We start from the raw sequence: 13,236 nt of genomic DNA, 5'->3' as shown, positions 1-13,236 counted from the left end.
CGACAAGCATGCCTGGGTTGCTGAAAAAAAATCCTAACACAGATCTTTATTTGTACGAAAATAAATGTTTCGACTCAGAACCGGAAGAAAAACTTCCCCTTCACGTGGTCAATTGATAGGTTAGATTGTTTTTTGTTGTTGTTGTTTAACGTCCACTAAAATACTCCAATTATATAGCGACGGTCTGTAAAGAGTCGAGACTGGACCAAGCAATCCAGTGATCAATATCATGAGCATCTACTCGGGCAGCTGGGATACGATGACATGTGAAATTGACAGGATGTGTGTGTACAGAGATACGCTTCACCGTTGAATTCTTCCATAATGAGGTTATCTTTTCGCCGAATTCAGCAATATTCAAGCAATCTCAAAGCGGGAGAAGCCGGAAATGTGCTTCACACACTGTAACCATGTAGGGAATGGAACTCGGGTTTTGGGCGTGACGAGCGAACGCTTTAACCACTAGGCTATTCCATCGCCAGAATTCAATGACTGAGCAAGTCAAAACTTCGGTAACAATCTTCCTACATACGCAGCTATAAATAGAATACCCCTCGCTACTGCAGCTCACACGTTAATATAATCGATTTATTTGATAACATTGCATTCAGCTGTATCCTAATTTTCCTTCCTCAACCCTGCACCTGGTAACTCCGAGCAAAAGGTTGTCTTGCTCCAACAAGCCCCGACCTCTTTCTCCACATATCGTGATCACATATTCCCGAGACGAGCGTATTCCCTGAGAATACAACGTGGGCGAGCTTATTATCTGTAGGGGTTACAGGCAGTTCTGATATTCAGAGATTGACGTATTTATCAAATGTAACTCTTACTACAACCTGAACTAAACAATGAATGTTAATTAGATCGTGAATATTAATTAGCAGTGTCAACACAACATATATCGATCGTCTTTCTCTTCTGTTTGTCGACTGCCAGATACCCTCTACCCCTGCGTGTTGAAACTTCTCTTTTCAAGGAATCGCTTGTATCAATGGGAGGCGTTCCGTCCAATGAACAATTGTAGGTTGAAACGACCCGGACAGCTGTCCTGAATAGAGTATTAAATCACGTCCTGAATATGCTTCATTGTGTATAGTTAATTGTTTAAAGATAGGCGAATTCCGGAATATAGAGCACTAGAAGCAGTGTTGTGTTATCGCAATGTGCTTTGCCACGCTTTGAATACTGTGTATATTTATATCTATATGTTACCGCCATACGACAATGGCTGTTATTGGACTCCATATTAACTCGCTATACAATCGATCCAACATGGGTACACTGCGAGTTAAAAGTGGCGTAAAGTCATGTATTATGTACACCCACTCACTCACTCACTCACTCGTGCACTCACTCACCCACCCACCCTTTCACTCACTCACTCACTCCAGTCTCAATAACTCTCACACAGCCTCACTTAGCTCGAGTACTTTTGATTGCATGGTCAGCAAGCAATTAACCAGACTTTCAGTTCTCGTGTTAATGTGTAGGCTTGCATTCACACAGGAAATATGTATCGCATTGTTGCCAAACAAACAAAGACCTGGTATAACCCCACATATCCACTTTCAGTGTCCGTGTATTTGTTGTTCTTTTTGTGTGGCCATACTTTGTTGATCAAAACTTTCGAGAAATGAAACTTTTCGGTAACAAACACGAACCTGATACTGAAGCAAAATGCATAACAGCATGCATCTCCGCTAATCTCTAAAACCTCGATATGCATGCATGTTTGTCCCTGCATTGCAGCACTCGGCATGGGTCAAACTAGAAGTTAGCTACAATAACTAACTATAATCATTTCTCTGACTTTACATTACCTTCAGTGAGTGTGCTCCCCTACATTCAGTGACAAATCTGTACCCCTAGCCACAACCCTGAGTCGCTAGATACAGTCACACCCAAGTGCCCTAGATAAAGCCACAAACATGTGCCCTTAGATAGAGTCACAGCCCTGTGTCAGTAGATACATTCACAGTCATGTGCCCCAAGGTACAGTCACAAACCTCTGCCACTAGATACAGTCACAAACATGTATCCCTACATAATCACTACCATGTACCCCTCGATAGTCACAACCTCGTGCCCCAAGATACAGTCACAAACCTGTACCCTTAGATACAGTTACCACCCTATTCCCCTAGATACTGTTACCTCCCTATTCCCCTAGATACAGTCACAACCCAGTGCCACTAGATACAGTCACAAATCTGTATCCCTACATAATCACTACCATGTGCCCCTAGATAGTCACAAACCTGTACCCCTAGATACAGTCACGCCCCTATTCCCCTACATAAGGTCATAACCCTGCGCAGTTAGATACAGGTGCAACCCTGTACTGCCAGATACTGTAACAACCATGGTAATTATGAGTGAGCTCAATTTTACGCCGCTTTTACCAAAATTCCACAAATGTCACGACGGCGGACACACTACCACGGGCTTCACCTATTGTACCCATGTGGGGAATCCAGCCCAGGTATTCGTCGTGACGAGCGAACGGTTTAACCACTAGTCTTCCCCCCGCCCCAGATAGAGTAGCAACCACGTGTCCCCGGACACAAAGCACTAGATACAGTGAGAGTCATGTGCCAACATACATCGACAATCCAGTGCCCTCAGACAGTGCGGCAACCAACTGATCCCAGATACAGTGACAACACTGCCCTGACGGACAGTGACCGCGTACCCTCAGATGACAACCCTGTGCTCCAAGATAGTGACAACCATTTGCTCCTTGATGTGTACAGTCACGACACTGTGCCTTAGATACAGTGGAAACCATGTGTTCAAGATAGGGGAACCTGAACTTTGAAGTCTGGTAGGAAGAAAATCCATTGAGCATCATTTCACGTTATCACTACACGCAAACACTATGCATGGGAAACACGTGCACAACGTGGGAGCCTCCTACACGTGCATGGGGTGTCAATATAAATCTTGACGTTGATGAGTCACTGTAGACCATATCCCAATAATTTTCCAGCATCTTTGAAAGAAAATTGTAAACCTGAAATTTCCATGTCATACTCTACTCATCTAACAAGGGGGATAACTGAACAAACAGCTTTGCTTTGAATGAAATCCATGTGCTGATGCATTCTCAAAACATCCACTGTTATTGTATCAACATTGATTCAATCCCATATATCTCCCAATTGTGACAATTGTACATTGAAAATACAGTGCCCCTACGTTTCTGAGGAGTATATAATGACAACACCGTGTCGACCTAGTGATCCTAGATTCAGCAACAACCCTTTACCCGTAGATACAGTGATAACCCTGTGCCTTGGACACAGCAGTAACCCCTGCGTCTGGATACCCCGACAATCCTGCACCCAAGGTACAGACAAAAACCTGGTGCCCATAGGTACAATTACAAACCGGTGCCTATAGATACAGAGACAATTATGTGCCCTAGATACATTGCCAACCATATGCACCACGACGGAATGACAACCGTGTGTCTGTTGACATAGTGACAACACTAGTACTGTCCCATATGCTTATTGGCACAGAGATAACCAAGTGCCTCTAGATACAGTCACAACCAAGTGACCCTGTACCCCTAAATACAGTGATAACACCTAGGTACATCGACAACCTTGTTCACTTGGATCTCCCAGCCGATTTTTGGTAATCTACAGAATAGACATAAGTTGTCAACAGGTGTCGAGGGGACTCTACCCATGGTCCCCAAGAGAACAGTGAACAACGTGTTTATCATAACGAACACCTCAATGCTAATTTTGAACTGTTTGAAGGATGCGTATTGGATCGTACACTTCAACCTGTGTGAATCAAACGGTTCGAATCTTGCATCTTGCTGTTGTCTCCAGTAGGTGTTATCTTAGTAAAGTCGCCGCGGTGTAATTCTCCATCCTGATATTCACAGGGACCACATTTGAATGTTTTGTCAACATTGATTTACTCGACAGGGAGAGAAATGTATTCGTAACCATCGCTAGATGTGGCGAACGACACAAGAAAACCAGATTACCTTCCGTCAATTTCCATTCGCAAAGCATCGGTAATTCCGGTGAATCATGCGTCATTTAATGTTGAAAGGAGTAACTACCACAAAGTACCGAATGAGTTGCTATTGGCAACAGGGTACATCGAAAATAATAGCAGAGCGCTCAGCCAATCGACATTTATGTGTGACGTAAGATAAAGATGCACATGTACAGCCCAGAACACCTGAATACAGCGCCTACTTTAAACACCTAGATAATGTGAGAACCCAGCACACACTGCCATCCTAACAAACCACTACGCCTTCAAACGAAAGCGATAACCCAATGCATAACTGGAAGTTAAATCTCTACCGTATTCGTGAAACTGTCAGCACTGTTGCACTTAGCTGCCGTTTGGGGATTGTGCCAACCTCACTGGTAAACTATTTGCAGAAATATTTGCCATAACCCAATCCAGATAAACTTCTTCTAAGTGATAAAGTACTTTTCTTCAGATTGTTGCTTCGAACAAAAAATAATATGATGCTAAAATTATGTAGTATGCGGTTTCGGTATATGAAATATGTCCTTTACACGTGACGGTTGAACATTTCATCTTCCTGATGAAGCGGACGATTAATTTGGATGTGAAGGGTCTTGGATGTATAGCGTGTTGTTACTGTTCAAGGTGTTAGTTGTAGACGGCCCTATTGAGCATATGTGATAAGTCTTGCTCCGAGTCTTCACCATAGACCATCACGAGGATTCAACGTAGGCGTCCGTCTAGAAAGTAAGTGTCTGCAATTGTAAGATCCGATAAATTATTTATCCTTTGACTTTCACTTTGTGCAGTTCATTGACGTTTAATCCTTCACAGCAGAGTGTCAAGGTTTTGTAAATATTGAAGCTCATAATTTATATGAACTATGTTTTGTTAATTTTGAAAATATGAATACATTATGCACAATATGCAGCGTATTCACTGTCCGCCATTATTATATTCTGTGCTTCCTGAGAAGTATACATTTGAAGGCACCTAAGCTGGCTAGTCCTACTCCTCTATGTCTTTATGTGGTTGCCACGATCTTGATCTGCTCTTATATTTTGTATGTTTTACCAAAATGTTTAAAATCATATCACTTAATTCTTTAATTCTATTTTAGTGTACAGAATGATTGCACAGTTGATAATATGGACAACATGCTTGGAAGTGGCTACAGAAGGTAATACATTGCAGTAATACTAGTTTATTATATAAGTGAGTGAGTGAGTTTAGTTTTATGCCGCACTCAGCAACATTCCAGTTATATCACGACGGTCTGTAAGTAATCGAGTCTGGATCAGACAATCCAGTGATCAACAGCATAAACATCGATTAGGGCAATTGGGAACCGATGACATGTGCCAACCAAGTCAGCGAGTCTGACCACCCGATCCCGTTAGTCGCCTAGCATAGTCGCCTTTCATGGTAAGCTTGGGTTGCTAAAGGCCTATTCTACCCCGAGACCTTCACGGGTGAGTTTACTGTTTAATATCCATATCTTGGTCAAAATATCTGAGAACAAGCCATTGTAGTATCCAAGAAAGTGGCATTAGAAATGTGTGGAGGATGAAATTCAAAACTCGTTCACTTATAACACGATATTGACTGGCTAGGTAGTGTCATTTAACGTCTTAGAGAGGCAGAGCCGTAGGTTCGAACCCCATACTTTCTGCATTATTCTTAAAAATGTGTCGAAACGAGATTAGAACTAAATTAATAATTATCTCCTATAGATCTACATGTACTGCCTGTTCACTTGTCCGATAAAATAGTATTGCTGCCGCGTGATTTTAAACGATAACAACCGTTTCCGGCCTGTTCTCGTACTTGAATCTTGCTTAAAAATAACATTGTATGAGTTTATTTGTGTATGAATTTAGTCGATGTGTCATGTTCTCATTAAGATATCTCCACAGACTTGTTGACAGTGCAAGATAATGCATGCGGATCCACAAAGCGTTCCTAACTCTACGACCTGTCGTAACTCTACGACCTGTCGTAACTCTACGACTTGTCGTAACTGTACGACCTGTCGTAACTCTACGAAGGTTTTGTGGTTCGGGGCCCAGACATATAACCAGACAACATACCTTTCAAAACCGGGCAGTGTCTTGATTGCTCTAACGAACGGCCTCCACCCTGCCGGGTGATGTTCAGATACTTATTGCCACTCACTTGTCATACTTTTTTGAGTGCCATAAAAGGCGACTAACGTAGCCGGGATCAGGGGCTCAGGCCCGCTGACTTGGTTGTCACATGTCATCGTTCCCAACTGCGCAGATCATGCTCATGCTGTCGATCACTGGATTATCTTATCCACGCTCGATTATTTACACACCGCCCCCATATATAAATGGACTATAGGTGAGTGAGGCTTAAAGCGAAACTCACTCACTCGCTCACTTTTTTTGAGTGGCCCACGAGAATATTGGTATATATCGATAGTGAAAATAAAGGTACATGGGTTTTGTCACATCTTTCAAAATCATACAGGATCGTTTCTTCATGAAAATATTGCTAACATTTTTAGCAACAGCCACCAGTCTGTGTCAGGTGATGTGAAGGTATCAAAGGCTCACATAACTGATTTGCCCTAACTTCTTTAAGTGGCATTTTGAAGTTGGTGTAAGGAACAACGGGGAGAACTTTATGTATATACAACCTCTTTTTAACGGTGTCAGTAGCTACGACGAACGGCACTGATATAATAAGGAAGAAGTTGCATATCCAGAGAACATACCGCGTTGTCCATTTATCATAGCTGAGCCAGTTCTTGGTTTGTTCATTTTCACTCAGGAAACAATAATATAATATCCTCACAATTACTTTCAGCCGTCCCATGCCATTACACCCATCACTGTTCAGACTGTGACAGAGAGACAGGGGACTGCCTCACTGACTGTAACACTGGGTATTATGATAGACAGTGTAGGTCTAACTGCAGCAACAACTGTAGGAATAACATGTGTGTTCTCTCAGAACATGGTAATGGTAACTGCACGGATGGATGTGTAACAGGTTATTATGGCATGGGCTGCAACATACCATGTGACAGTCCCGGGGGTGGTTGTACGCCATGTCCAGGTGGTTGTGATGGAGGATATTGTCAGCTGGGCTCATCCTGTGTGTCTGGATGTGTAGACTCCCACTACGGGACTGGCTGTGCAGGTGGTAGGTACAACTTGGTTACTCATTTATAGTAAAGACTATAGCATATACACTGAAGGGCGAAATGACATTCCTACAGCCTGAGTTCCTGGTATTTGCCCATTATTGCATATGAATAACATACTGAAAAGTTTGTCGTGAACAGCTGCTATGCTAACCCTCACCACCCCCATCCCCACCCCGAACATACACGCATACGCAAGATCGCACGCGCGCATATACACGACCATAATAAACATAAAAACAAACAAACAAACAAAAAAAACCCCACAACCCCGTCCCACTCACTCCTACAACACAAAGCCTGATGTAATGTTCATTAGTATGCCTATGGACACGTGCCCTCGTGCAATGTGAAGGACACGTAGATCACTCATAAAGAGCATTCACTTCCACGTACGTGTTCTTCGTCAGATGTATCATCTGCTCCTCAGATTTCGCCTTTGGGCTGAGTGGTTTGCTTGGATATCTCGGTCACACACGTCGACAAACTGCTCTCATAGATACACATTCGTTACAAGATATGACACAGACATGTGTCGGAATTACCTAGGTTGAATTAATTCGTCTCGGATCGTTACGTTCTATAACGTTATTGTTTTCATGAAAACGTTACCGTCAGTGCCTAAAGGTGTTTCTTTGGATCTGGAATCGACGAGGTATGAGACTGAAGGATACCATCTGGTGCTGGTCCCGAGACTTGGCATGTCGATCATGTTCTGAAACGATAACTATGGGAGTTTTTGTAAGACTGAGGGTCTGGTTCCCAGGCCTTTTAAAATGAATATTGCTGTTCATTTTTCTCCAATATGACATCCTTTAAAAAATTGTCGTGCAGTTCGACCAGCACCTGCTTGGTTGCGTTTCCTTTAAAACTTTCTTCCCTGGTTCCAACCATTCACTAAATTTCTTTAACCAACACACTCTTTCTATGGTTCGAGTCATTCACTAGATTACTGTATTTATCACACTCTTTCTTTGGTTCATTCCAAAGTCATTCACTTGATTACTTCATGTATCACACTCTTCCTCTGGTTCAATCTAAGAGTCATTCGGTAGATTACTTCACATATGACCCGCTTTCTCTGGTTCAATTCAAGAGTCATTCACCAGATTACTTTAACACACTCTTTCTCTGGTTCAGTCCAAGAGTCGTTCACTAGATTGCTTCATATATCACACTCTTTCTCTGGTTAACACACTGTTTCTTTGGTTCAATCCAAGGGTCATTCACTGGATTACTTCATCCATCACACTATTCCTCTGGGTCAGTCCAAGGGTTATTCACTAGATTACGTTAACACACTCTTTCTGGTGAGTACAATTAATTTTAGACATTTTCAAAGTTTCATAATAACATTGTCTTTGTCAGGAAATGCTGACGTTGGACTTTATGTTGGACTGTCCTGGGCAGTGGTCAGCATAATCATCCTCTTTCACCTGTACTGGAAGTATGGTCGACGTTTTAGGAAGAACAAGTGAGTGATCGTACGAGCGTGTATGCGTGTGTGCGTGTGTGCGTGTGTGCGTGCGTCAACAGTAACAATCGAGAAGTAATCTAACAATTACATCGAAATTTGCTTGTACCCAATGCCTTGAAATTCGAAGTCTTTTTTTGTGATTTTAAAGTGGTGACAAGTGAATTTATAGCCAATTACCCCTCTTACTAATACTGCAAATACTCGTATTGTTGGATTCTAAGTTCAGTGTAAACGAAATATTTTGGTCTTTCTTTGAAGTGCCACGCAGTCAAAGGACACGTTCAACAACGTCGCCAAGATGGACGACGCTCCCGTTAATGAACTGGAATGGTACACTGACATACCACTGACGTCCACGGTCAAAGCTTATGAATCTTCTGGTCGGAAATGTCGGGATGGAGGTGTAGCGGTAGACGTTTACGACGTTGCCGACGAAGGAAAACGGGGATTTCCTGCTGTTATCGACAACATATACTCGAAATTATCACATCCTTAGAAACAGATTATTTTAGAAAGGTCTTTCGATGTATATTATGTAACATGTGGTTTGACCTATTGTCCATTGAAGTGAAGGGACGGTCGGTGTTTTGATCTCATCTCTCTGATCTCACCCAGAGTCGGTTTTTCTCACATACCTAGAACATTGCTGAATGAGGCGTTAAACAACAAAACCAGCAATTCAGCGTTCGTACGTTCGTGCGTGCGTGCGTGGGACCGAGCATAACAAAATACACGGACACTGAAAGTATATATATGAGTTAAACCATATCTTTCGTTGTCACTCAACAATGCATGAAATATTTCCTGACTGCATGGAAGCATAAACATTTACACAGAAATACGAGAACTGAAAGTTTGGTTTATAACAATGTCTCCCTCAATGAAAACTAGTCCGGCCAAATCAGCACGTGACCATTCGCAAACATCACGAGGATGACACGTGAGTTTGTTTGAGTGAGTGAGTCGGTTTGGTTTTACACCGCTTTAAACAATAAACCATCCACATCATTGCCGGGAAACCAAAAGCATTCACACACTTCTCGTTTGGGGATTGGAGCCCGGGGTTGCCTGAATGACGACCGAGCGCTTGAACAATTAAACAGCTAAGGAATACACGTATGATCATCAGACACGTGCATCGTTTACATATGGTCTTATGTGTATAAATATCCTTCTGAGATCTAGATCAATGTATGCAGACCACACTTGTATGTTTACCAATTGCTTTTGTGCAGTTCTCCCCTCTCCATCATGCTAGCAAATGGCACATTCGAAATAAATGTTATACTAAATGCTACTTATTGTTGTCGTTTGGATTATAGTTGTTTTTATTTTTCGTCAATAACATGATATATGCTCAAGATCGTGAGAAATCAAAGCTAACTGTCCGGCTTCATCACAAGCATGTGTTCATGAATCACTTTCCATCAGTTAATACCCATGATTTGGGCGAAATCCATTTACTGGAATAATTCGTCATGATGAAGCTGTGCTTCAGTATAGGACATAGTTACTGTATGCTTTCTTTTCAGTGAAATGGAGAAGATCCGACATTTTCCATAATAAATGTAGACCAATTACTCTCAGTTACCGATTTGAATGTGCTGACTTTTCCCATATGAGACATGACGATGTTCCTACTCTATGTGAACGTTTCTAGCTACTTGATATTTGCAAAAGAAATGAAACTGCACCCCCCCCCAAAAAAAAAATAAAAAAATACTGGTTTGTATTTCAGACATCGGTTTATACCCTTGAACGTGCTACGTGAGGGATACTTTAGTGATTTTCAACATCACTTTTATTATTGACAGTCTATTGAAAAACAATATTTTCTAGCCACGAACAACTGGAATATTGCCGATGTGGCATTAACCAATATTCACTCGCTCACACTTTCCACATCCACAAGAAACATCTGGTAAGCTGAATCTATGAGGGTGATATTAATTACTGTAGAGTCCCCTTACCGACAAACAGATTTCTGCCAAGAATGGTGGACTGGCATGATTCCACATGAGTAGAAGGCTTCTTCGTGGTAATGTGGCCGATCCCTCACAGCAGAATGGCGTCTTTGATAATGAAAATGATAATGATAATTATGGCGGTCTCTCATCATGCCCGATATCCATACACACATGTTTTCAGATGGTATAACCCATTCTGCCTGTGAGGCGCTAGGAGGTTAACAGAACCCACTCCCTGTGTTAATGGATGTTAACAGTCGCATGATAACTTCCACCTAGTATCCACTCACTGCTCCTTTATCTGAGCAAAGATTTAACTGATTCACTAGGTTGCGTTATTTTCGTGAAATTATTTTGTTCATTTTACAAACAATGGGGGCAAGTTTGAAACTGGCGGCCATTTTGAAAGCCAGATGGTATGATGTCACTATATTTAGAATTCCTGTGAGATGAGCTTTCATTTGATATATCACATGGCATAATTGCTGACAAAATATCAGCTTGCATGACCATTTTAATTTTGATTTTGGCGGCCCTCGTGAAAGTGGCAGCCATGTTGTTTGATTCAGTATTTATGCAGCAGCAACTGTAATAACCGTGTCTGGATGATTGAATCCAGTGATTGACATCATGAGCACCCATGGTCCATAAGCCGAAACAGGGAAGCAGACCACGTTCCGTTAGTCCTGTGCCATGTGTGGGTTGATGTAGTCTGTCTCACAGTCGCTGTACAAGGTTATTTTCCCTTCCACCCACTTCTGTCTACAATGCGAAAATGTAAATGAAGTCAAGTCTAGACGATCCACATGTTCTTGCGCTGATACAAAGGTTTTTCACCTTTTTGGTCCTAGTATAAGGAAACAGCCACACAGAATTTGTATCGGAGAAAATCACAAAATTAAAATGTCTATGCCAGTTCAACCTTCGCTCCTTTTGTTCAGAGATCATGATCTGTGATGGAACTCTACCAATCCATTGCATGCAAAGTTCCTCTATCAGTCATAACCAGCCATAGGTTTTCTAAACTCCTTCGTTTGTTTTTAGAAACAAGAAAACCAAGCCGACCCCGTCACCGAGAGTGCATTACCTGCGCGTCCCTGTGCTCAGTGCCATATCCATTCGCGGTATTTTTTCCAAAACACGATAAACAGTGGACAATGGGATGGGTGGTCTGCTTGAAATCACTTTAGCTGGTCTGATGTCCTTGTTTAAATACCTAAGATCAACGTCCTCTATTTTAAATCGTCCATACTGAGCACCACTGAAAATGTCGTCTGCTAGCAAGTATGCAAAGGGGGAGAACACTTTACAAACTAATGAAACAGGACTAACGGTGTTGTCTGTCTTGTATGAAACTCGATACTTAATGGCTAGTTGAAGATGTTTATGCTGGAAATGCCACTAAACACATTCCTAAAATTCTCAATAATTTCTGGTCATACTATTCTATCCCAAATAGTTTGTGATTTTGACGGAAATTAAACGACAAAATTATTTATGTTCTTGCTTCCGTCTAAATGTGAACACCACTGTGACAAATACGTTTTGTGGTAGATCTGCTGGACACATATATAAACACCGAGGTCGCAGCCTACAGATATAGTGAGTGAGTGAGTTTAGTGCCACGCCGCACTCAGCAATATCCCAGCTATATGGTGGAGGTCTGTAAACAATCGAGACTGGACCAAACAATCCAGTGATCAACAACATGAGCATCGATCTGGCAACTGTGAACCGACGACATGTGTCAACCAAGTCAACGAGCTTGACCACCCGATCCCGTTAGTCGCCTCTTACGACACGCATAGTCGCCTTTTATGGCAAGCATGTGTTGCAGAATGCCTATTCTACCCCGGGACCTTCACGGGTCCGCAGGCCACTGGTATAATAATACTGCAGTGGTAATATGAGGTGACATGAACAGCACTCTAGTAAGACACAATTTAGAGCGTGACAACAGGGTCTAATAAATAAACCTGTAATCAGCTATCGAATGGCTGTACAACATACCTCTATATCCATAATCCACCCCAGCAAGAGTAGATCCTATGCATGGGCTCTCAGCTTCTGAATCTCCCAACTCACTGAGAACCTGAGAATATATATATATATAGAGAGAGAGAGAGATAGATAGATAGATAGATAGATAGATATATAGATAGATAGATAGATAGATAGACTCTGAATGGTTGAACCAACCATTATATAAGTGTAGCACCTGATGCTGGAAATATGTTAAAGCCATGTTTAGTAATTATATTTGTGTCATTTGTGTATATTTGCAGAAACGAGATATCCGGAAAGTGTTCCTGTTTGATATGATTCACATTCCAATAGAATAAGCGCACATATATTACCAGTTTGTAGTCGTATCGCGTATATTGGGACAGACTGTCCCATAAAAGGAAGTACAAAGAGTTGTTAGTCAACTGCTAGATGACTGTGCAGGGATGGACGAGTGGACTGAAATGAACATGTCATCATCAACCTCCAAGCCAGGGCTCTAGGAAGGTATGTCACTTCAATGCAACTTGTGGTCGTTATTATGATATTTGTTGTTGTTCGACATTACATTGTTAGGAAGAGAAGGGTCTGTTTGAATAGGAGTTACC

At 41.9% G+C, this 13,236-nt stretch overlaps 1 long non-coding RNA gene across 1 annotated transcript; it reads left to right on the top strand.

The window, feature by feature from the left end:
- Positions 1-4,623: 4,623 nt before the first annotated feature.
- On the top strand, positions 4,624-6,852 carry LOC137259911 (uncharacterized). The gene is made up of 3 exons (XR_010954716.1): positions 4,624-4,755; positions 5,129-5,188; positions 6,841-6,852. It is a non-coding gene; the product is annotated as an uncharacterized lncRNA (long non-coding RNA).
- Positions 6,853-13,236: the final 6,384 nt, after the last annotated feature.

This window comes from Haliotis asinina, chromosome 13 (genome assembly GCF_037392515.1).
Source record: "Haliotis asinina isolate JCU_RB_2024 chromosome 13, JCU_Hal_asi_v2, whole genome shotgun sequence".
Classification (NCBI taxonomy): Eukaryota; Metazoa; Mollusca; class Gastropoda; order Lepetellida; family Haliotidae; genus Haliotis; species Haliotis asinina.
The sequence above is the reverse complement of the archived record's forward strand: the minus strand, read 5'-3'. Positions and strand labels throughout refer to the sequence as shown.